Below are 24,208 nucleotides of genomic sequence, written 5' to 3' on the forward strand. Positions count from 1 at the left end.
GATGATGTTTCATGGAAGCATATTGGCAACTTGGTCCCCAATGATTTTGCGTTCTGATGAGGAAACGCGATATGGGCGGCGACGAACAATGGTTGATTCCTCAGTCTGTGCGATGGGAGGTGACAAATGTTTGACCTAAGTTTGACGTACACACATCAAAAGAGCCTTTGTGTTTCAAAAGGACTGCGAGCAATGCCGCTGACTCTTCAGAATTTAGATCAGGGCTGATGATAGCCGCGAGTACTGAGGAAGGTCGCTCAGGTAGAGCATCAGATGGTGGAGAAGCACAGGGAAGCATGGCGAGGGGAACATGATCTTCTTCTAAACGAAAGCCAACAGTTCCTCCTTTCGGTAAAAATAAAGGCTGGGTATGAGTGTTCATCGCCGCTACAACCGCGCAACCGTGGTTGAAACAGATGAGGCAGGAGGCAAGCGCTATATCATCAGAGGTCCACCGTAGTGTTGGCATCACTAAAGGCATCCCCATCAAGTGCATAATCCAGGCTAACAACGACGAGGTGCTCACGGACAGGGCTCAAAACGTAGTCAAGGGCAGCGAGCCCACGTAGGGGAGAGGAGGCAGATTCTGGTTCGAACTCTGCATCCGCAATGTGAATGACGCGGTCACGGCTGGAGATGAGGGCAGTAACGGACGATAAAATGTCCCAGCCTAAAATTAGTTTATGAACGCATGGCGGAATCACCACAAACTCAATATGATGCCGCTGGTCATCGATGAGAACGCGCGTTGTGCATTGCCCTAAGGGTGTGATGGTGGTACCGTTGGCTCCACGGAGAGGGGGACCGATGTAGGGAGTTATTACTTTGCGGTGACGATAACACAAGTTGCTATTAATGACGGAATAAGCGGCACCCGTATCGATGAGAGCTTCAACGTATACTCCTTCGATCAGTACTTTAAGCATATTAGACGGGTGTCCGGGAGGAATTCTAGACTTCGTTTGTGAAGCAGCTTTCCCTCCAAAAATTGATTCTGTTAGTTTTCCGCTCTATGAAGGAGCGATTGGGAGAGCGGTTGAAGTGGCGACAGGCGGCGTAAAGGCGATGGGGAGCGGCATCGGGTAGAACGAGAGGGTCGGGAATCATCCTGAGAATCTTGTGGCGAAAGAGAATGACAGAAGGAATCGGAGTATGGGATCGTAGAAATTTCAGGCTGGTGCAGACGGGCATTCTCTACTAGAGCATATCCACGCTGTTCGTCTTTCTGGCGCCGGCGCAGACGCGGGAGATGTGACCGCGGATTCCGTAGTAATAGCAGACTGGACAGTAAGGACACCAGGATTGTCGATACCAGGCGGTGAGGGTATGGGGCTACTAGACCCACATGACCACACACAGGAGCATGGAATTTAATATATATATATTATAAAGTGATCTAGCCGGTCGCTTAGAGTCGCGTGGTTGCGTGTAGCACTGTCCATCTCGACCGCGCTTGAATATTCAGTCACGTTCGTTACCGGTCGCGATCCGAAGTGCCCGTGTGACAGCGGTATGTCATAATTGATCAAGGCGCTTTGCTGAAGACATAGTTGGAAACAACGCAAAAAAAATTTAAAGGGGGGAGGGGGAGGAGGAAGGGGTATTGGGCGTGGGCTTTCTGCACTCCGCTCCGGGAACTGAACACCTGCAGAATGCACTCCCTTATTATTAAGATATTGGCACGGAAGAAACAAAGCAAAATTGGGGATGTATTAGGCTCCGCCTTTAAGGGCTTGAGGCAGCAGCGTGGTTGGCTTTTCTCAGCGGTTCTCTTTGCACATTTTTTTTCACGTACTGGCCGGACCTCTACGCGAGATATACTCTGCTACTGGCTTATCTATAATTTTTTTAATGAATGTCTTATTAATATCAGATACATTCGAGAACCACCACGTTTTACCAAAGGCCACAAACAGATTGTATATAAAAGCAATCCCTAAATTAACTAAGGCGCACGAGCGTGTCTTTCTTGCCTACGTGTGGCGTGTGGGACTCAGGAATCTAGCGAGCAGCTTTCGATACCCAGCTCGCCTTTTAATTTCAGTACGACCAAATTCATTTCCTTCATATAATTCCATGGCCTTTTTGCCGTAAATATGAGTCTTTAAATAATTTGTCAGTCTCGGTTTTCGATGTGGAACATCAAACATTTTCATTCATTATCTAGGGCTATATCAAGATTTGCTCTATATGGTCGCAGGTGCCAGCGGCTTTTACCTTGAAGAAAAACCCTAGGGATCTCTAGCTAAAAGAGCCTACAATAATGCACTGAGCTCACACAAAGCTACTACAGAAAACGTGACATTGAGCAATAATTGTGAAATTATCGTGTCCCTTTTCTTTATCATGCACTCTGCAGCACGGCCTACGCGCCTTTAAATAGAGTTTGTCCTTCTCAAGCTACAAACATGCCTAGCCAATTATCATTAATGTTCGTAAGGATGGATGGAACAACGAAACTAATATCTGGTCAACTCGATGCTTCTGATGTGAGACCCTCTGCTTTGGCGTGGCACGAACGCTCGCCACAAGCATGTTCAAATTTTCCTTCATCATCAAAGACATCTAAGAGATGTTGGACAAAGGGAGTATTTAGTTCCTTTCCTATTTCTCCTTTGGGACTTCCGTGCCCACAAACAATGAGCTAGCACAGCACGGCCTCGCTTTTGGTCGGGTAATTTATTTTAATTTGAACCCAAGAACTCATTTAGGGATTCATTGTCTGAATGCAGAGAATAGCTCCCGGGAAAATAGAAACGGAATAGCATGCATGCAGCGCGTACTAGTCGGTCACTTGATGTTAACTGTGGCAACACAAACCTATATTGTACTTACGTGGTGTTTTTGCTGGGAGCACTACGAAGGTTCAGCATTTTCAGTATTGCTGAATTGATCGAGTACTTCTTCATTATTGAAGCGAACGGTTCGCTAGGACTGATCGCTTCCAGCTTCAGTGAACAAAAAGAGCGACAAAATAGGTTGATATAACTTAGCTTTTAGAAGTAAGAGTGATGATAACCAATAGATAAAACACTTACGAATCTGAAGCGTGATTCAATGTATTCCTCTTCATATATCCAATCAGGAAACCCTATCTTGTTCTCCATCTTTTGCAACTGCATGGAAAATCATTGGAAAGACATCCAGGTTATGAATATATTGAAGCGTTTTCCGCAAAATGCTGTACCTCTGGGCGAGTTGTTTTCTCGTGATACGAAATGTCCCAGGGATAAGAGGGATGACGCATTTAAGATAATGGAAGAGTTTCTTAATTCATCGAACGTACCTGCCCATAGTGATTGTGAAGTATAGTTACATGTAACCTGTGGCACTGAAGTATATGGTGACATCACTGCTTTTTACTCCCATTTCAGAAGATAGGATAACATTATCGGTGCCTTCAGCGTCATATACGCAAACTAGGAACATGAAAGGTTGTAATTCGTTTAAAACTGAATATTTGTGGTTCGTGGTGTTGTGGTTTGTGGTGTTTAACGTCCCAAAGCGACTAAGGCTATGAGAGATGGCGTAGTGGAGGACGCCGGAAATTTCGACCACCTGGGGTTCTTTAACGTGCACTGACATCGTACAGCACACGGACACCACTCCGTTTCGGCTCCATCGAAAGGCTGCCGCCGAGGCCAGGTTCGAACCCGGTTACTCTGGCACAGTAGTCGGGCGTCTTACCACTGCACCACCCCGGCGGGGTAGATTGAATATTTGTTATGACATTTAAATTGAAGCAGTTCTATTTTCAGCTTTCAGAAGGCTAGTCATGTGATGTATCATAAGCAGTGTCACAGCCCTTTGGAACATAGAATATGGATTCCTAAGCCAGCAGCGGATGTTTCGCAATATGGACACTAAAGGCGGAGTCGCACTGCGGAAACACAACAGCGACATCAACCGAACAAGTTCGCCAAACAAGCCGCCAACAAGTTTCCGAACCAACTTGTTGCCCAACAGCATGTCACACCGCACAAACAGCAGGGAAGCCGTACAGGTTGCTGCAGTGTTGCCTCGGTGTGACAGTGTTCAACCGAACAAGTTTGCCAAACAAGCCGTCAACAAGTTTCCGAACCAACTTGTTCCCCAACAGCATGTCACACCGCACGAACAGTCGGGAAGCAAAACTGGTTGCTGCAGTGTTACCTCAGTGTGACAGTGTTCGGCAACCAAAACAAGCAGAAAACAGTGTCCGTCAACGCTGTTCGGCCTGTTCGCTCGCCGGGCGAATTACAGGGCGACAACAGACCAACCAAAGTACTCATATTTGAGCTGATTGACTCATTCCTGCGAATTTCCTACTTGCAGATACGGTTTTTCTTTTTTGCTGAAAGTTTCCATGCAAACTATTTCTCACGTTGTGGCATCTTGCAGGCAGCGCATTCACCCGTTGGTAAGGACACGGAGCTTTGGCAACGGCGCCTCCCGCGGGTGGCGATGATATGCGCTGCTGCCTGCCAGCTTTAAAGTCGTCGGCTGACTTATTGCGCCGGGAATTCCCGCCTTGGCGGCGGCTGTGTGAGCCTTGAACCATACGTGAGCGTCCCGTGTGTGTGCCTGGGAACATGTAAACTGACAACCCCCATCTGCAGTTTTTCTCCGACGATTCGGTGCCGCGGTGGCTGCCGCTGTGCCATCCGTGTTTACCTTGTTTTGGTTGTGGTGTTTCCTTTTTGGAATGGGCCTAGTGCGCAGCGAATACAGCGTCCATGTTTTCATGCAAGACAGTGCGATCGCGGGACACCGAGAAGCAGTGCGTGGTGCGTCGACAATGAGAGCGGGCACATGAAGAAATGTGCGAAGGAGTGAGTGGTGCGTCAGCACGGAGAGCGGACATTTGAAAACTGTGTGATAACGTGCGTATGTGAAATGAAGAAGTGTATTTGTAATCGAGTGGTTAATTATTAATAAGACGTGTGACGTGATTGGATCAGCGAAGCTCGCGTGGGCGAGCTGTATAATTGTGCGGTCAGAATGCCGACTCGACGTCCGGACGAGGAATTCCACTCGTTTTGTGTTGCTAGCCAAGGTGGTGGTCTGTCGGATTCGCGTTCTCACGTCCGAGGCCTCACAGGTGCCTCTCATGTGACTTTCCTGTACTCCTGTAAGTGTATAAATAAACCTCATGTAATGTCTTCTCTGCCGTAAGCATCTGCCCATTCCTCCAAACTGCTCATTTCTCGGGGCGGGACCTGAGGAGATCGACCAGAGTGAGAGCCGAACCGAGGGTCCCACATCTAACAGTGCCCTCGTTCATCATTAAAGCAAGCTCAGAATAATTGGGGCAGCCTCTTTGTCTATTGAATTTTTCACAGGCTCGTGTATAGCGCATGAATTTAGGCGAAATAGTAGCAAAATCGGCGGCTCCTGAGATCAGCGCCTCGACGAGCAGCAAGTTTCCACGGTGTGATACAGTGTCAACCAACTGTCGGAGAACAAGTTCGCGGCAGCTGTTGACGGTCGAGAACGGCATGTTTCCCAATAATTCATGTTGGCGCGATGTGACAGAGCCGCCAAAACTGCGCGAACACACTGTTGACGGACAGAGTTGACCAACTGTTTCTGCAGTGTGACTCCGCCTTAAAAGTAAATTGCTCATTTGTGTTAAAACTATGGTCAAAAGGTCGAGACGCAAATCGGTTCTGAAGACTACTGCTAAACAGTGATGGGGGCAGGATGAACTATGCCGGCTAAGGCTGTTTTGTTTCCACAAACATAGCCACGACGCACCAAAAAAAGCCCAGATTCTCCACTGGTTAAAGTGTTGAATACGTGATGAAAAATGTCTAGGTGAGAGGCACATAGACAGAAACAAAGGCACATAGCGTTGTCTTTATCCAAGTGTGTGTGTGTCTCTCTGTGCATTGTTGCCTGTTAAGCTGCCTTTTTGTCATGTGTGCAGAACCACCAGCTCAACCTTTGACTATGTCGCAGTTCAAGTGCTGAATGCTTTGAAGAAAGGATAGAAGCAATGCAACTTATAAAGCGTTGAAATGATTTTTTAACGCAGTAGTTAAGTTTTCAGTTCGCCAGTTTTGTGCAAAGAAGGGATTGAAGATATAGGTGTCTGAGAAACTGCTAAACGTGCTGTCTCAGCAACACACGGAGGACGAGGTCGACCTTTTGTATGTGCGAATAAATGAAGGGTAAAGGTCGATGAGCCTATTTCAGCAGGTTCGAGGACTCCGTAGGCCCTTTCCTGGCCACATTAGGTGTTCTTGCAACTGTAAACTATAGAAGACAACGACAAACACTGATTTAGGCCAACTCATCCTGAGCGATGTCTTTAAAAGCGAGAGACTGATGAACCACGCTAAAGGAGAAAAAACACATCGCTCACGACTGTGTGCATGAATGACTCAATCTTTTACCTTTAACAGCGCCGCATCCCTTGTTGTGTTGTCCATCCATGTATCAAAACAAAGTGATTGTGTGAAGGTATTTGTGATGTTTGTCACCATCACTTCCACCTGAAAAGAGAGTTAGTGCATCACAAAAGATTTCTAATCAAAGACTGTCTCAAGCTGATTGCCCTACGTGTTTAGCATTTGCATTTCTGAAAGTGCATTTCATTGGGGTTGTATAGGGGTGTTCTCCCCTATGAATTTAGGTCCGCATGTCATGTAAAATGTAGGCAAGTAAAGGCTAAAAGCACTGCTTTATCACATAAAGCCATGCTTTAGCTCATTTAAAAGCCGATGGCACACTCTGTTTTCTGGCTCTCTACATTGACAGATTGATGAAATATAAGTAGCATAGCGACAGGCACAAGTCGAAGCTACATCAAACTGGAAAAAGAAAATTAAAAGCAAAGGTCTTTCATTTGTAAGTAGAAATTGCCTTGATTTTTTTCTTATCCTGTCGCTTTAAGCAATTTTCAAAGAAACATATCGAATAACAGTAATTCTTACGTCCTTCTTAGCTTCAATGTCGAAGTTCTTCTGGACGTACAATTTACCGACCACAAATGGCATCCGTCCAGACACTTTTCCGAGACAATACCGCCATCTTGGCTTTGGCCTCTGCACACCGAGTGCAATCGCCAATAGTTCTTGATAGGCTCTGCCAAATCGTCTTGACGTAAGCAGCCCTAAATCGCACGCTCGTCGCCATGCGACAAAGTTGTAGATGGCTGCCCTGGAAAGTCAATACACACCTCTGTGAAGAAAGCAATTATTGAAGAACACTTATAATTGTAAAATAAAGAAGTCACTTACAGGCTTTGATTGTTCAGAAATTGTACCGTGGCTTTAAAATATTCCATTGCAAACATAACAAGTTCTTCGCTCTTGGCGATAGTTATGTTTGCTACAGAGAACTCACGGTTGAGGCTATCCAAGATAGGGAGCTAAAGCGAAACAAAAACATTTTGTCAAAGTATCACTTAAGAACACTTTATTTATTTATTTATTTATTTATTTATTTATTTATTTATTTATTTATTTATTTATTTATTTATTTATTTATTTATTTATTTATTTATTTATTTATTTATTTATTTATTTATATTTAATTATTTATTATACGTGCTTTACAAACTAGAAGAATTTTCGAAAAGGGCATATACAACTAGCAAGAGTAGAGTACAAATACATGTAAACTACTTTCACTACGAGCAAGGGACGTTCATCTGTGGAAGTCCTGACGCCGGATGCTATATTTAGTTACGTGTACTATCTTAGTCCCAGTCATTGGGAGGATGAGAGTGTTTGGTCTTGCAGATCATCAGCTCATCTTAACAACGCTTCGGAAACTAGAGTGAAACAGAAGTTCGTGTATGTTACATCAGCTGCTCTATAACTTAAACAACGTGCAGCCGTCTTTGAAGGCGAAGTTTTAAACGATGTGCCTGATATTTATGTATTTGTTAGCTTCCTGGTACTACTACTGTAATGCTTGCCACTTTTGCCACCTGCATTACCCTCTCGAATATTCAGAGGATATAAAAAACTTTGTGAAGGTGCATAATGCGGCCTTTTACTCCCACTTCTTCCTCAAAAAATATATTATCGAAAATGAAATATGAGACATTTTGCTTCTTCGTGAGTTTGAACACTACCGCCATGATTTCGCGCATAATCTACGGCCTAGTAACTGTAGTGCAGCCACTTTTGGGTCTGGATTATTCGTAATGACAGAGCGTATAGATTAGCGTACTGTACAGAAAACGTGGAAAGAGTGAATTCAACAAAGCCTGCTTTACATAGCGGCCAGCTAACTAAATATAGACGGCTGGAGCCGAGATCACGGAACTATCCCGGCGTAGAGGTTGGACTTCGATGCCCTGAAAATGCAAAGCGCGAGTGTATTTTTTTGGTTTCCATGCAGGTTAAAGAACCCAAGGCGGTCTACATTATTCTGGTTTCCTCTATTACAACGTCTGCGTGGCCCATGTTACTTTAACAGGAAGACCTAAGGCACCAAACTACTCCTGTTATCAATAAAACTATCCCTTACTTGACCATGCGCACAGGACCTTGACAAGTTTTAGGCGCGCCTGCTTGTTTGCCCCCCTTTCCGTTTTTCTGTTCTACTCTTTTCTCAGATATAAACCTAGATCACATTTAATCCTCCAGTGTCTCCTTGAAGGCTTCGAATGGTCGTTCTCGTAAAACACATGTCTCAGTAAAGTACGAACAGGTATTCATGGTAAACCCAAATCTGCGCGCGCCACGCGCCGACATTCAGCCTGGTATTCATCTGAGATTTAAGCCACCAGAAAGCCTATCGGAATTTATAGAGCGGTGATGATTAAGTGTGATTGACCAAGCTTGATCACATATAAAACGCCTTCTGTGTTATACGCGTTCTATAAAATAGCAACGAAATCCTGGGGGCAGTAAATGCCACCAGAGCTAAGACTTTCGAAGGGCGTTCTTTGAGCGCAAATAGGGTAAAGTGCAGCAGGTCAGAGCAGAGACATCTATGGGCCTTGCACCAATACATGCAGGTCTCCTCTTCTGCGGTCGAATGATCGCTGCAGATAGAGAGCTTTAGAATACAGTGGGTTAGGGGAATAGGCTAATAGCAGGGCAGGTCTGTGAATGCTCAGAATGATTACCCCAACCCAAACCCTTTCAACTCAGGTTTCTGCGCGTGCGCATTGTCTACACTCTATTAGCATATACCAAGAATTACGGGAGCCCTTATCAAAAATCATTCAATTTTTTTTTTCTTACAGGAAAACGGGGTATAGCGGATATGTGAGCACCTAGGGACATTTATGTGCACACGACGTGGCGCCATGGAGCTTGATGACCGATAAGAGCTTTTTTTTTATGTTCTATGAAGAAGTAATCTCTTAAGTATATCCTAGTGCCTCTTCGTAAGAATCATACGATCAGTAATTTTTGCATAGAACTGCCGCACTTCTGTGCTGCTCCCATTTTTGAACCACTTTACCAGCATTTGCCTTTAAGTCATCCTTGGTATATCTCTACCAGCTTGAAGAAGAGAAATTATACCACGCCTAATATAACCTCGGCCCACTTAGAAGCCAATACGATTCTTATTGATTATTTCCAGTTGTAGCCAATTCACATAAGTATATATTTATTCGGCATGCTGGAAACTACACGCTATATCACGCTAATACATTTTTGATTAAGCCACCTTGAATATTCCTCTATGCTATAAAAGCTAGGCTTCCAAATCCTTGCATTCTAAGCAATGCAAACGTTGTAGGTCTCACCCAAAAGAGAGCAATAAACAATCAGCGAAACTGCTTGAACATGAAAGAGCGCAGACTAGCATGTGAGCTCTATGTCTCTTCTTTTCCTCGATCGCGTTTGTGCAGCAGCGCTCTTTCTAACACGTTCTAGCAGGTGGTATAAATTTGCGGAGTCCTCCACTACGTCATCTCTCATAGCCTGAGTTGCTTTGGTGCGTTAAACACCACAAACCAAACCAAACCAAACGTTCTAGCCCTGCTTTCGAGATTGCTTAACAGTGGAATCATCTTCCTCGTGCCACTATTCTATTTGCGAATATCAGTTCTTTTCGTGGCGCGGTCACCAAACTGTTTTGCTCCAATCTTGAACAATCTATCTCTGCTATCGTTTTTCCCGCGGTTGGTGTTTTCTTTTTCTCAGCAATGTATTGATTTGCTGTCATGTTGCTGATTTTGCACATTTGTAAAGAAGACAAAGAACTGAAAACGCTGCGGCATCGCCATCACCATCGCTGGGCTCGGGCGCCCATCTCTCTCTCGCGCTGAAGCTGTGCCCTGCGGCTGGTATCCGATCCTGCTGTGCCCGATTTACTGCCATCGCTAGACCTTCAAACCATCTATTAAATCCACATTTCACTTGGTGGAGGTCAAGCTGAGGTTCCCTGTACCCATCTCGCCCTAGAACTTCGAAGCAGAACGTTGACTACCCCAATGACGGAGCCTACTTCATCGCACCTACATCCGCCAGTCACCTGCACAGGTTCCCTTCGCCAACGGGACCCCGCTACCTTCAGTGGAAGCAGCGATGACGACGTCGACGATTGGCTGTCCACTTACGAACGGGTCAGCCGCCACAATAACTGGGACGACAATCGTAAGCTTAATAATGTCATCTTTTACTTGAGCGACGTCGCTAATCTGTGGTTTCGGAACCACGAGTCCGACTTTACCACCTGGGCGCATTTCAAGACCAAATTTTCTGATGTCTTTGGCCGCCCCCCCGTCCGAAAACTCCGCGCGGAACAGCGTCTTCGATCGCGACTACAGCTGCCCGGTGAATCGTTCACCAGTTACATTGAGGACATTGTTGATTTGTGTCGCCGCGTTGACCCGACCATGACCGAGGCCGTTAAAATACGTCATGTCCTCACAGGAGTTAATGACGGTGCTTTCAACATGCTCGTCGCCAAAGGCCCCACTACGGTCAAAGAAATATACGACCTCTGTCAAAGCTACGACGAACTCCGCAAGGAGCGTGTTTTGATTCGCCAGTCTCAAGCATCACTTGCTGAACTTGCCGCGGAGAGGGAGTCATCTAGCCTCTCTGTAGACATCAAGGCTTTTGTACGGCAGGAGGTCGCGCGGCAGCTTTCTCTGCAGCCATATATTAAGGAGTCGACACCAACTGGCCTTGTTCCGGAGCTTCGCCGTGCAATCCAGCAGCATGTGTCTGAAGTCGTCCCTAATCCTGTTCCTCAATCAGCTCCGGTCGCACCCTCAATATCGCACCCCACGCCCACAATGTCATCGTCCGGTGTTGCGCCACTGAGCTACGCTCCAGCATTCGCACCGGCTCCTCCTCAAGTATTGCGTCGCACGTATGCCGAAGTCACTTCAAGTCCACCGCCTGAGCCAGCATATGCCTATGCTTCGCCCCCCATGCGGTCCGCACCAACAGCTTTTGCTCCCCCCTTGCGTCAGACACCATCTCCATGGCGCACTGCAGACAACAGGCCTATTTGCTATCACTGCGTCATCCCTGGACACACTACACGCTACTGCCTGCGCCGAATAAATATGGCCTTTGCTGCACGGCCTGCGCCACCTTATTTGGCCCCCCAGTTCCCCGTTCCATCGGGTCCTCCAACAGCATCCCCCGATCCTCCGGACTTCCTGCCTCGTCGTTCGCCATCACCACGTCGCCGCTCCATTTCGCCAATGCGACGACGACCCGCTACCCAGCCGGAAAACTAACCGCCGCAGTTCGCGAGGCACGAACTGCGTATTCGACAGAATTTCAAAGTCCTCGTCTTAATCCCGCGAATGTTACTGCTGTCATCGTTGAAGGTGTTTATACTCTTGCGCTCGTCGACACCGGTGCCGCTGTATCAGTTATCAGCCACAAACTCTGCCGCTCCCTGCGAAAAGTGACTACGCCCCTCGAGGGACTATCGCTTCGTACCGCATCCGCTCACAGTATACAGCCGACAGCTGTCTGCACTGCTCGCGTCGTCATTGCTGCAGCCTTGTACATCATCGAATTCGTCGTCCTCCCCACATGTTCTCATGACGTCATTCTCGGCTGGGATTTCCTGTCCAAGCATCATGCTATCATTGACTGCACCAGTCCTCAAGTAGAGCTCATTGAATCGAGTGATGCACCGTCTGATGCCCTGCTCCACGAGCCGCGTCCTCGTTTTGCGGCCAAACTCCTCGTAGCTCATGACACAACCATCCCACCCGTTAGCGCTTTTCTGGTTCCCCTCACCGCCTCTTTTACTACCGCCGCGACAGTCCTCTTTGTGCCCTCTAACGTTGTCTGCCGCCGCCGCCACTTACCGCTGCCGTTTGCCGTCCTTGACATGAACAACGGCGCTAGCACACTCCTGGTAGCCAATCCTCTTGCGTCTCCCGCTATGTTGATCGAAGGGGAGTGCCTTGGCCACATCGAGCCCGTGGACCTTCTGTTCGTCTTTGATGATGAGTCGTTCCCTGTTTGCCAAGTTGACGCCTTGACCCCAACTCGTGTGGCTTCCGATCCGCTACAACGGGACCTTTTTGACCATTCTGTAGACAGCGCTCTAGAGCCGCGCCACCGCGAGCAACTTCTTGATCTTCTACGCCAATTCCGCTCCTCCTTCGACATCCCGCAGTCTTAATTGGGTCGCACGACGACCGTTTCCCACCTCATCGACACTGGCGCTCATCCACCTCTCCATCAGCGGCCATATCGTGTGTCCCCGACTGAGCGCCGTGTTATTGCCCAACAAGTCGATGACATGCTGCAACGCGGAGTAATTAGAGAATCCTGTAGCCCATGGTCTTCTCCTGTGGTCCTAGTTAAAAAGAAGGATGGCTCCATAAGATTTTGTGTTGATTATCGCCGCCTCAACAAAATTACTCGTCGTGATGTGTATCCCCTCCCGCGAATCGACGATGCCCTAGACTGCTTGCAAGGCGCAGAATTCTTTTCCTCACTCGATTTGCGCTCTGGATATTGACAGGTGCCCATGGCAGAGGAGCATCGCGCTAAGACCGCCTTTATTACTCCAGACGGACTATACGAATTTAATGTTATGCCATTCGGACTCTGTAACGCCCCAGCCACATTTGAAAGAATGATGGACACTGTACTGCGCGGTCTAAAATGGAACATCTGTTTATGCTACCTCGATGATATCGTCGCCTTTTCAACCGACTTCCCGACCCACCTGACTCGACTTCGCCAGGTCTTCACCTGCCTAACCCGCGCCGGTCTTCAACTGAACCTCAAAAAGTGCCGCTTCGGTGCCCGCCAGCTCACAATACTCGGACATGTTGTGTGCAAAGATGGAATTCTGCCTGATCCTGAGAAGCTCCGCGCCGTTGCTGACTTTCCGAAACCGACCACTTTGAAACAACTGCGAAGCTTCGTGGGCCTCTGCTCGTACTTTCGTCGTTTTATTCGCAATTTCGCAACCATCATAGCCCCCCTTACACAGCTCTTGAAAGGCACCCCTAACCTATCCTCTTGGTCGCCAGCCTGCGATGATGCATTCACGACACAGCGCAATGTTCTGACGTCACCGCCAATCCTTCGCCATTACGACTCTACTCCACCTACAGAACTTCACACCGATGCCAGTGGTGTCGGCCTCGGCGCCGTCCTCGCCCAGCGCAAGCCTGGCTTCTCCGAATACGTTGTCGCCTACGCAAGCCGTGCTCTTACCAAAGCCGAGTCCAACTACTCCGTTACCGAAAAGGAGTGCTTAGCAATCGTGTGGGCTATAACGAAGTTCAGCCCTTACTTATACGGCCACTCCTTCGAGGTAGTTACAGATCATCACGCTCTCTGCTGGCTCGCGTCTCTCAAGAATCCGTCTGGCCGACTCGGGCGCTGGGCTCTCAGGCTTCAGGAATACGACATCCGTGTTGTGTACCGCTCTGGCCGCAAGCACTCTGACGCCGACGCTCTTTCTCGGTCACCGGTGCACTCGCCTAACTCATCGCCCCTCCTCAAGCATCCTTGTCAGCACTCACCATTGAGGATATGCCTTTCGAGCAACGACAAGATCCTTGGGTCTCTAACCTGCTAGATATCCTTGGCACTACTTCCGCGGCTACGCATCCTCGGGCACTCCGCCGACAGGCCTCCCATTTCACCATTCGGGACGGCCTTCTCTACCGAAGGAACTACAACTCAGACGGCAGAACGTGGCTTCTTGTCATTCCGCGCCACCTACGCTCCGAGGTTTGTGCCCACCATCACAATGACCCGCAAAGCGCTCATGCCGGCGTGCTGAAAACCTATGATCGAATTCGTCAGAGGTACTACTGGCGGGGAATGTACAATTTCGTACGGCGCTACATTCGCTCTTGTACCGCCTGTCAACAACGCAAGACTTTTCGCCACCCCGCTGGCCCTCTCCAGCCTTTACCGTGTCCAGCTCGCCCGTTTGAACGCGTGGGAATCGACCTTTATGGTCCGCTACCATGCAGTGCCGCTGGTAATCGATGGGTGATCGTCGCCGTCGATCATCTAACCCGTTTCGCCGAGACTGCTGCACTTCCCGCGGCGACAGCCCGAGAGGTAGCCCATTTTCTTCTGCACCACTTCATTCTTCGACACGGCGCCCCTCGCGAGCTACTCAGTGATAGAGGTCGTGTCTTTCTTCCGAAGTAGTTCAAGAGCTCCTGTCGTCTTGTAAATCGATACATCGGGCTACAACTACGTACCACCCACAAACAAACGGCCTCACGGAGCGCTTCAACCGTACGCTTGGGGACATGCTCACAATGTATGTTACATCTGAATCGGGAAGCTCCAACTGGGACCAGGTACTGCCATTCGTAACGTTCGCGTACAACACTGCCACCCAAGCAACAACTGGGTTTTCGCCCTTCTTTCTCTTATATGGCCGTGAACCATCTTGTACTCTGGACACAATTTTGCCATACCATCCAGATGCCTCTGAGTACAGTGCTTTGTCAGATATTGCACAGAAGGCCGAAGAATGCCGTCAGCTAGCTCGCACGTTTACCTGCAACACTCAAGGCTATCGCAAAGATCAGCATGATACCGATACCCCTGCTCCCACGTTCCTGGCCGACAGCTTCGTTTGGCTATGCGTTCCTGCCACCAACAAACTAGACACCAAATACCATGGACCTTATCGCGTCTTGGAACGCACATCCCCTGTGAACTACGTCATCGAGCCAGTCACCCCTTCTTCCGACCACCGCCGTCGCGGCCGCGAGGTTGTCCACGTTAGCCGCCTCAAGCCATATTACAACCCTCTGGTCGTCTCTTCTCCACGAGTCGCCAGGATGGCGACTTCTTCACGCGGGGAAAATGTAAAGAAGACAAAGAACTGAAAACGCTGCGGCATCGCCATCACCATCGCTGGGCTCGGGCGCCCATCTCTCTCTCGCGCTGAAGCAGTGCCCTGCGGCTGGTATCCGATCCTGCTGTGCCCGATTTACTGCCAGCGCTAGACCTTCAAACCATCTATTAAATCCACATTTCACATTGATATCTTGATGTGGGCTTGACAATGTTTATTGTACAATGACCATTTAGAATTTGTTATTTTGCTGTCTTGTCTTTGCCCCCTCTTTTGTTTTAACCCCACTCCTCTCTTTAATGCTTTTGAACCTCACGTAAATAAATAAATAGGCAATTAAAATCCCTGAAACAACACCCCCGTAGCTTCCGGTTACGATTTTGGTGCAGTCGGGTACGCGCTGCGCTTGCTTTGGCAGTTTCTTCTTATCACCAAGCTTCCATATAATCTTGTTGGCATAAGTTCAAAAGCCAAGCTTCCGTCACTATGCTGCTCGCGCTGATCGTCTTATATGATACGTAGGCCTGTCCCGGTTATAACATTTTCTTTTTTTTTTAACTTGAAATTTGGCTCTTACGATGGCAACCAGCGCCACTAGAAGATGCACTCGAAAGCCAAACTCTGTGCCTTTGTCGCTGAAATGCGAGTATATGCGCATTGGTTCCAGCTACCGGCGTTACCTTCTAGGCATTCAGATCGGCTAAATTCAGCCTTATAGGCACCGTGCAGAAACCCAGGGGGCAGCACTCGCGGCGAACAGGCAGCGCCACGAGTGAGCGCCGGAACAGTTTGATAGGGAGACGCGCGGCCGCCTAGGCAGGGCGCGCGCTTGAAAAGGCGACCTGCGCATCGAAATGGTAGCAGTTTTAGCCAGCTCGAGCGACGTAGCGAAGCAGAAACGACGCGAGAGCCACACGGCACAAGACGCAGAGACAGAGACGAGCCCTGGCCGCCCGCTGGGCGTTTATTTCTAGGCTGGAAACACGCGAAACGGAAGACGACAGGAGAAGCGCGCGCAGTTGGAAAAGGCCGAGCAAAAAAACAAAGGGGTGGGAGGGTGGGGGCGTAAAAAACGGTAAAAATGTAGAAAAATACAAAAAATATTTGTGGCGAACGCCCCTCCTCCCAAGTGTGGTACAGCTTCACAAAGGCCAGCTCGAACGCCTCAAGCTGGGGTGGGTGAGAAAGAGAGAAAAAAAAAAAGAAAGCTGCGGGAAACCGAGCGGCCGAGAAGGGTGGAACGAGTATGGAGAACAGGAATGAATGAAGCTGTAGTCGAAGAAGAGAAAAAAGCCTAAAAAAGGGACAAGCCTGAAACCTCGAGAACGCGATTACCGGGGCCTGAAGATGCCGCAGGCACTGATATTACGCAGACGGATTTTGAAGAGCTTAACCTGTTTTCTGGTGAGGCGGTTGCCACTTTTCTCGACGATAAAGGAAAGGATGGCAGATGGCACGCGGTCGCTGATACAGCTACACAGCTATGAGAATGGAAACTGCCTTACAGCACCGCACAAACGATCTACAGTTTCTAATACACATTCATGTCTTCCTCTCTGTCACATGTCAGAGTTGTACCATGCTTAATTTTCTTTTTCGTTGAAAGAACATCCTGCCTCATCCCGACCTGAATGCTAGTTTTCTTTCGTTTTTTTTTTTTTTTTTAACGATCCTTAATGCCTCTACAACGGTACTTTCAAGTCCTCTGCCACAAAATTAAGTTTTGACAGGGGAAGGTAACAGGTGGCAGCCAGCCGCTCGACAACTTGTTTGGAGCAGTATGGCATGAAATGAATGCAAGATCTTTTCAGAGTGTCCACGAATAAGTAAAAAAAAAAAACATTTCTTTTACTTATTTTTTATTATAGTCTCGATTGAGCAGTATCGCATGAGAAATAGCTTATCATTCGAGGTTCAACAACTCAGTAGACATCGAAATGTCATTAACACAACTAAATGAATAAAGCGTATGGAATGGCACCTCCTGAATCACATCTACAGAGGAGGGCGAAGTGTGCAGCGAAGGATGGCGAGGAAAAATAAAATATCAGGCTGGGGGACGGACAAAGGAAGCCACCCAAGTGGGGAAGGAAAGTAGCGGCATAAGCGTGGAAGGAAAGGGTGTGGAAAGAAGAAAAGGAGCGAGCTGAGAGGAGGAAAAAATAATGAAAGCAAGCAAGCAAAAAAAAAGTCAAGGCAAATTCGCGAAACTAATGCGCAAGACATAGTAAATGCGCCATTTAAACACTCCATTCCTGTTGATTACTCTCTGCATTGTACTGGTGCTTATGCAAGCTATCGTAGACAGGGAAATATAGACCACAGGACAGCATAAATAAAAATTATGCAATGAACAACTGCATCCACGAGCGCCGCCCACAAGCGCGCGCGGCGGTCTTAGTAGCGCTGATGCCTATGAGCTGCCCAATTTCTTTAAATATGTCGTTGTTTTTTTGCGGGTTGAGAAAGGATGCTAATGCAGGTGAAGGTATAGTCTGTCCTCTTTCGGGAAAAATGCTTCGTGGGCGGCAATACCCGGGCATGATTGCCAGCTCACTGCTCGTTGGAAGGCAGCGATTCGCCTTAGCGTCGCTTCGCTTCGTAAAGCTTATTCGGTGACGCGAAAAATATTTTATCAGGCCAGTGAGAATGTGTGCAACAGCAACAATACAAGGTCGCCAACCTAGCAATTCATTTGTGACCATAGAATGCTGCGAATCGAAAGAACGAACGGCGAATGCGCCCCACGCACAGCAGATCTGCCGCGTCTCCGCTGCACGGCCGGGCACACGTTTCCCTACCAAACTGTTCTTCCCGGCGCGAGGGGCGCGCGCGTCGCACCGCGAGTTACTCCTGCACAGTGCCTATAGGGTGATGCACGCTTATTTTTCGATGTTTCGCATATGAACTTTCGTAACCGCCGGCGATGGTATTTGCGTACACTGCAGTATAATCACACAGGACCTCCATTAAGCAACATGCCGAGAAATGCTTGCGCACATGGGGCAGTACTGGTAAGTCTCCCGCTCTTTAACGACGTTGTTCATCTGCTGATCCCTGTGTGAATACAAGCTTCTGCGCTGTTAAACTTCGGCCCATAATCCTCACAAAGACGCAGATTATTGAGCTCAATACCTCTATGCTTTGAGAGTATACTCTCAAGGTATAGAGATATTGAGCTCTCAGTGATCCAATTATTTACCTTTTCCGCAAGCTGATGTACTCCGTAGACAAGGCCTATAATTAAGTCAACGAATTCTCTTCCATTTTTATGCTTATATCCAGCGTTTTCATGCTTGACAATCAAGTATTCAGCATAGGCTTGCAGAGAAAAAAAAAGAACCCAAATACGAGCAGTAACACGACAGGTTTCTAAGCTTTCTCCAGAGAGCACAGATAAGGCTTGCGTATTCAGCGGTGCGGAAGGTCTAGTGACGGGTAGACTTTCTCTTCCTTACGCTTCCAATTGCAAATAGAAGCTGTCTTAAACGTACAAAATTTGTCCATCCTATCAGCTGAAAAAAATACTGGTCGTCCCACAGTTCACTTCTGTGACCGGTAACAGCGTATCGAGCTTTTTGAACAGTGTCTCAGCACAATAAACCCCTGAGTTAAAAAACTTTGCTAACTGATTAAATTACCGCATCTCCCCATTGTTTCTACAAGCGGGAAAAATCTACATAATGTTTTTTGCTACCGAATCTTGGAAAACGGTGGTGAAAATTCGCAACCAAGTTGGACGACCCTAGATTTGCAAATTTCGTTTAAGTTTTAAAAATTCAAATCTTGTTGAGCTTCTAAAGGCGTGACAAAAAGTAGCCCAACGCCTTTTTCCGACATATTACTGATGCCACCATTTCCCCCTCTATGAGAAATTTTGATGCGAGGAGCAAATTTGAATTATGTGGCCTCCGCTACAAGAATACAGCCTATATGATTGCTAGTACATTTTTAATCATGTTCACTCTCTATTTAACTTCGGTCTACAACAAGTTTCTACAAAATAGTGTTCTTACTGAAATAGGATTGATACATAAACTTCTACATCACTCTTTATTCAAGCCACCTGTGCTACCTCAGCTTCAGGGTGCTGTAATTGCGTGTTTGTATAAGTGCTATTTTAAATTCACTTCTTTTCGTTTGTGAGAGTTTGATATGTGGCACGGTGCATATCTAATCACAGCAATTGTTACGTTAAACAGCGCGAACAGGAAGACACAGGACACGATAAAAGGAAGTATTTTATCTTGTCCTGTGTCTTCCTGTTCGAGCTGTTTAAGTTAACAATAGATGATGAAGCATTTTATCTTGTCCTGTGTCTTCCTGTTCGCGCTGTTTAAATTAACACTGGATGTTAACCAACTCGCCCAACAAAGTATCTTGCTAACCACAGCAACACGTTACCATGCATATTATGTCAGTGAAATTGCGCTACAGTAAAGGGAAACAGCTACATTCCAACTTCACTAGTACTTTGTACAAATGAACCGACTCAAGTGTCATGGTGTAGCGCTTCTAATTCAACTCAGCACTGAAAAGCTCAAATGTGAGCAGGATAAACTAAACATTTTTCGGTATATGATTCTTTGATATCGCTGTTGTATATTTTGGCTGACCAATCGAGGTTCGTATAGATGCAGCGGCCAAAGCACTCATGGGCCTGATTCGCCGAAAAAATTATGAAAATATTTCTGTGGGACCGCATTGTAAGGTGAAACCGCAGCTCTGTACGCTGGCTGAAAACTTCTGCCTCATCGATTTCCTCGATCTAGTACATGCCTATATGCCTAAGCATAGTCTTATATATACGCAAATCACCAATAATGCGCAGTAAAACCTCACGGCTGTAAGGGAACCATTTCTTCTTCTTGAGGTTCGTCAAAATGCCATTAACTTGCGTCTCTTCCCTTACCTATTCGGCACGCTTTCTATCCTTGGACGTTTCGCCTACCATGCTTCGTTGCATAGATCTCCGAGCGGCCCGTGATCAAGTAGAACCATTTTCATTAGCATTCATGTTTCAGCTCTGTAGGTGAGTACAGGTACGATGCAACTATCATATACTTTCCTCTTTAGCGATACCAATAAGCTACCAGTCATAATCTGCGAGTATTTGCCAAATGTGCTCCATACCAATCTTATTGTCCTAGTTTTTTTCTTTCATGTTCACGATCTTATATTGCTACCTGTCCTAAGCAGACACGTTCGCCTACGATTTCTAGTGCTTCTTCCATTATTGCAATTTGCTTTTCTTTCCTAGGCTGTTGAACATTAGATTAGTCTTCTACATAAACGTTTTAGACCTACGTTCATTCTTTTCCTGTATAGGTAATCAATTATTCTTTGCAATTCGTCCCTTGTGTTATCAGGGCAATACGTCATCAGCTAATCGCGCATTACTGAGATATTCATCAGCCGTTGCTCATAACTTCTCTCATTTCATATCCCAAAGCAGTCCTCTAAGCAAGCAATGAATATCAAGATCGGGTCTCCTTGCCGAAAACCTTTTTCTTATGGGAATTTTATTAATTTTTGTGGTGTACTCTGCTCGCTAAGCAGCAGTGATAGTACTTTCCCATATACCTCATCCGCACTCTAATTATGCATTGTTGCATGACTGCTGAAGCTTAGATGAGCAATAGGTCTCCTCTCAACACTTTCAGTGTAATGTGTTTGGCGTGCAGCTTGCAACTAAAGTGCATATAGAGGACGGAAAGCTTCAAAGTTCCAAGTTTCTCGCAATCACGGTAGAAAAGTACATGCGTAGCGCAGCACTGCGTTGACAATTCATCTTTAACGCAATTCAGCCAATATTGCGGAACTAGGTATTGTTATGTGAACAGGTAGGCTATCTTATTCCGCATATATCCCAGTAGGTAGTGGTGGAAAAAAAAAGGCGTGTTGCAAAAGTGCAGACATTTTAAGCACACTTACGTCGGGTAATTCCTTTTCTAGGTTGGCAAACGTAGTCTTATTGTAACGATCCCTAATATTCTTTGTTCGATAAGATGGTGCTGTCAACTGAAAAATACAGGAACTATTACAATTTTTATTTCACATAAAAACAAATAAAGCTGCAATAATTATCAGCTGTGAGTTGTTATTCAATCTCAAATGTGACGAAATATGAAAGCCCAAATTCATCTCCCGCTATAACTACAGTTCATTTTCAGGCAATATATAAACGTCAAACTATCAGCAACCGCTCATCATAAAACGTACTAACTAGGTGCGCGATATTTTATTCAGACTAGAAATGCTAACGTTGAAACGGTATTATAATTTTAAAAAATTATATTATTATGTTGATTCTGTCTGAAAATTAATTTCCTCCAACCGTTTCTCTAAATTTCTTCGTTTCGTCATTACTTTTTAAATTTGGGAATCTGCTCAGTAGGAAAAGCTTATTTTCCGAGTGCTTTTCGGCGTTATTACCAAAATATCTCTTCAAACTGAAGTACCAAGAAGATTGAGCAGGCAGCTGTAAGGGAATGAGGTGCTAATTTCGGCTGGACTCCTTCATACTTAGCGTATTTCAAGGTCCACTATACCTATTTTTAACTACGACACTGCATTCTATATGCGATTCCTAAGGTCGCCTATATGAAGCATTGTCACACATAGCATGAAAATGACAACGGTTCTTTTCGCTGCTTTTTTTCTGCTTAACGACTGAATTGAAGCCTACAGCATTTTTCGCCGACGCTACAGAAGCCATGTGGCCCATACAACCCACTTATGCAGTCCTTTTATAAAGATTTATTCTATCAGGCCAGGACTAATGCAATAATATAAACGACTTTAAAGCAAGCATTACCCTCAGGTACTGATTTATCATGCGTTGCGGGCACATTCTATTCTTCTCTGTAGGTGGAAAGCGCAACAAAACATGATATCCAAACCAAAAAAATATTGGTCAAATATTTAGGGGAATCCCCCAAGGTGGAATAGATTTGTAATAAGGAAGTAGTTACTCATTGCATCCACCCAAGCGCAGCCATACGGCTACAAAGGAAAGCTATACAGCTTTCTCAGAAACATCGTAGTTAAAGAAAAATTCGTCCTGATCCGGGAATAGAACCCGGCACCTTGGGTGGATGCAATGAGTAATTACTTCCTTATTACAAAATAAAATTAATTGAATTTGTTAGCACCAGCTGCAGTTCGCCGTTTTTTGCAATATCATGAATTTTATCTTCCCTCCATAGTGACCCCAAAACATGTTCTCTGAAATTTTGTAGAATACTTACCTTGGCCAGCTCTGACTCAAACGAGAAGATCTGCTTAGCGGCAGCCATAGATTCCGTTATTGTGGCGACGGGGTTCAAGGTAAGTATAGCGGTCGCAATGAGGTAAGTGTATCTTTCAGCCACCTCCCGAGAATAACGCGAAGCGTTGTGATTAACCAGTTGCTCCCTTCCCAAAACTACGAATGGCATTTGATCCAGCTGAAAAATATGAGCCACAGCAGCACAAACATTAATTGAATGCCCTGCCCAATGCTACCAAAAGCACATCATTGTCGAATACCATCGTCTTGCAAAATTCATGACCTTTTTCTGGCATTGGTTGCCCTCCTTTTTTCTGCATAACTAAAGTGCAGCTATTTTTCTCTTCGAATTTTTTCGGGTACTGTTTCTACCCTCCAATCATTTAAAGCAGTCACTACTGGATTAGATTGTTCCAGTCAGGAAAAATATTACCACACTCTGCTGTATGCTTAGTACTTTTAAAAACATTATTTTTAAAATCAGTCAGATCCGGTAATGTCATAAAAGCTATATCAGAACAAAATATGTTTCAAAATTAATTTGAACGGCCGTGCACACGCGACACCATAACGGTTATACTAAGCATGGCTACGGGAACAAATTCGTAGGCTGAACGATAACGCGGTAGACGACGAGAGCGCGGAGTGGATGTGAAAAGCAATGCTATTCCAGTGTTTCACAAATGACCCCTTTTGGTGGACATTTGTCGGCCATCGTTTCCTCTGCTGCGCTTTGTCTGAAAATATGTCCTGTTCCGTCATCTGGATACTTCTCCCCCAAGCAATGTCCTAATTATTCTTCTTCGTGCCTTCAATGATCTCATACTTATAGAAACAAGATGGCAGATTTATCCCCTATCATATTATTACCTTTTAAATATTTATTTTTTACCTTCTCCTACACGGCACTTCATGTGCGTCTCTTCATACTGGCCACATGAAAATAACCAACAGATATATGGCAGATCGTATTGAAGATTCGGGCATCCTGCTATTACCCCTGAGAGGCGTCACACTGTGTTCTCATATTCCTCTTTCCCGTCTCGCATTGTTACAATTTGACAGAAATCATGAACTGGCTTCTACGAGCCTTATCACGTTACTGTCCGAAATGAGCTGAGAGAGAGACCCTTCTCAAACATTGCACATTGCAAGGTGCGTACGCCATTGTTGTAGCCCACTAGCCAACTGCCCGTGCAGACCAATGCACACTTTAGCTCGCCAACTCAAGGATAGCTTCCTAAACGCTGGTGCACCAAAGCGTTCAGCGTTCCCCGACATCTATGCCTTGTGTTAACTGCTCACTTTCTCATAAAGCGGTCTTGCGTTCGCCTCAAAAGAAATCACAGTCGTTCCCATTTCCGTGCAAGCTGAGAACATTTTTGTACTTGCTTTGTGCGCGTAGCGGACACTTGCTTCTCGCGCGCCCCCAGAACGGAGAGACATACTGTGTACACGGCACGACACACGACCCAGCATGAATCAAAGTCTCATTTGGGAACTATGAGGCTTGTTTCATTGCAGCGTATCGCTAGCTTCCCTGCGGAGGTCGGGTGTACGCTTTGGGGGCCCAATGTGTATGTGGTTACGGCCAGTGGGTGCCTCGGATCGTCCGAATCTCAAACCGGCTGCGGTCGGTGCCCTGTTATAAGTATGAAAACTATAGCGCTTGGAGGTATCATGTCCGAGCTTAGATGTTATGGTTTTTATTATGCTTAT

The 24,208-nt window shown here is 46.3% G+C and overlaps 1 pseudogene; it reads right to left on the minus strand.

Annotated features, from left to right (window-relative positions):
- Positions 1 to 213: 213 nt before the first annotated feature.
- Positions 214 to 22,517, minus strand: LOC146174294 (neprilysin-like; annotated as a pseudogene).
- Between the last annotated feature and the right edge of the window lie 1,691 nt (positions 22,518 to 24,208).

Source organism: Amblyomma maculatum, chromosome 11, assembly GCF_055883805.1.
Source record: "Amblyomma maculatum isolate TAMU_Amacu chromosome 11, ASM5588380v1, whole genome shotgun sequence".
Lineage (NCBI taxonomy): Eukaryota > Metazoa > Arthropoda > Arachnida > Ixodida > Ixodidae > Amblyomma > Amblyomma maculatum.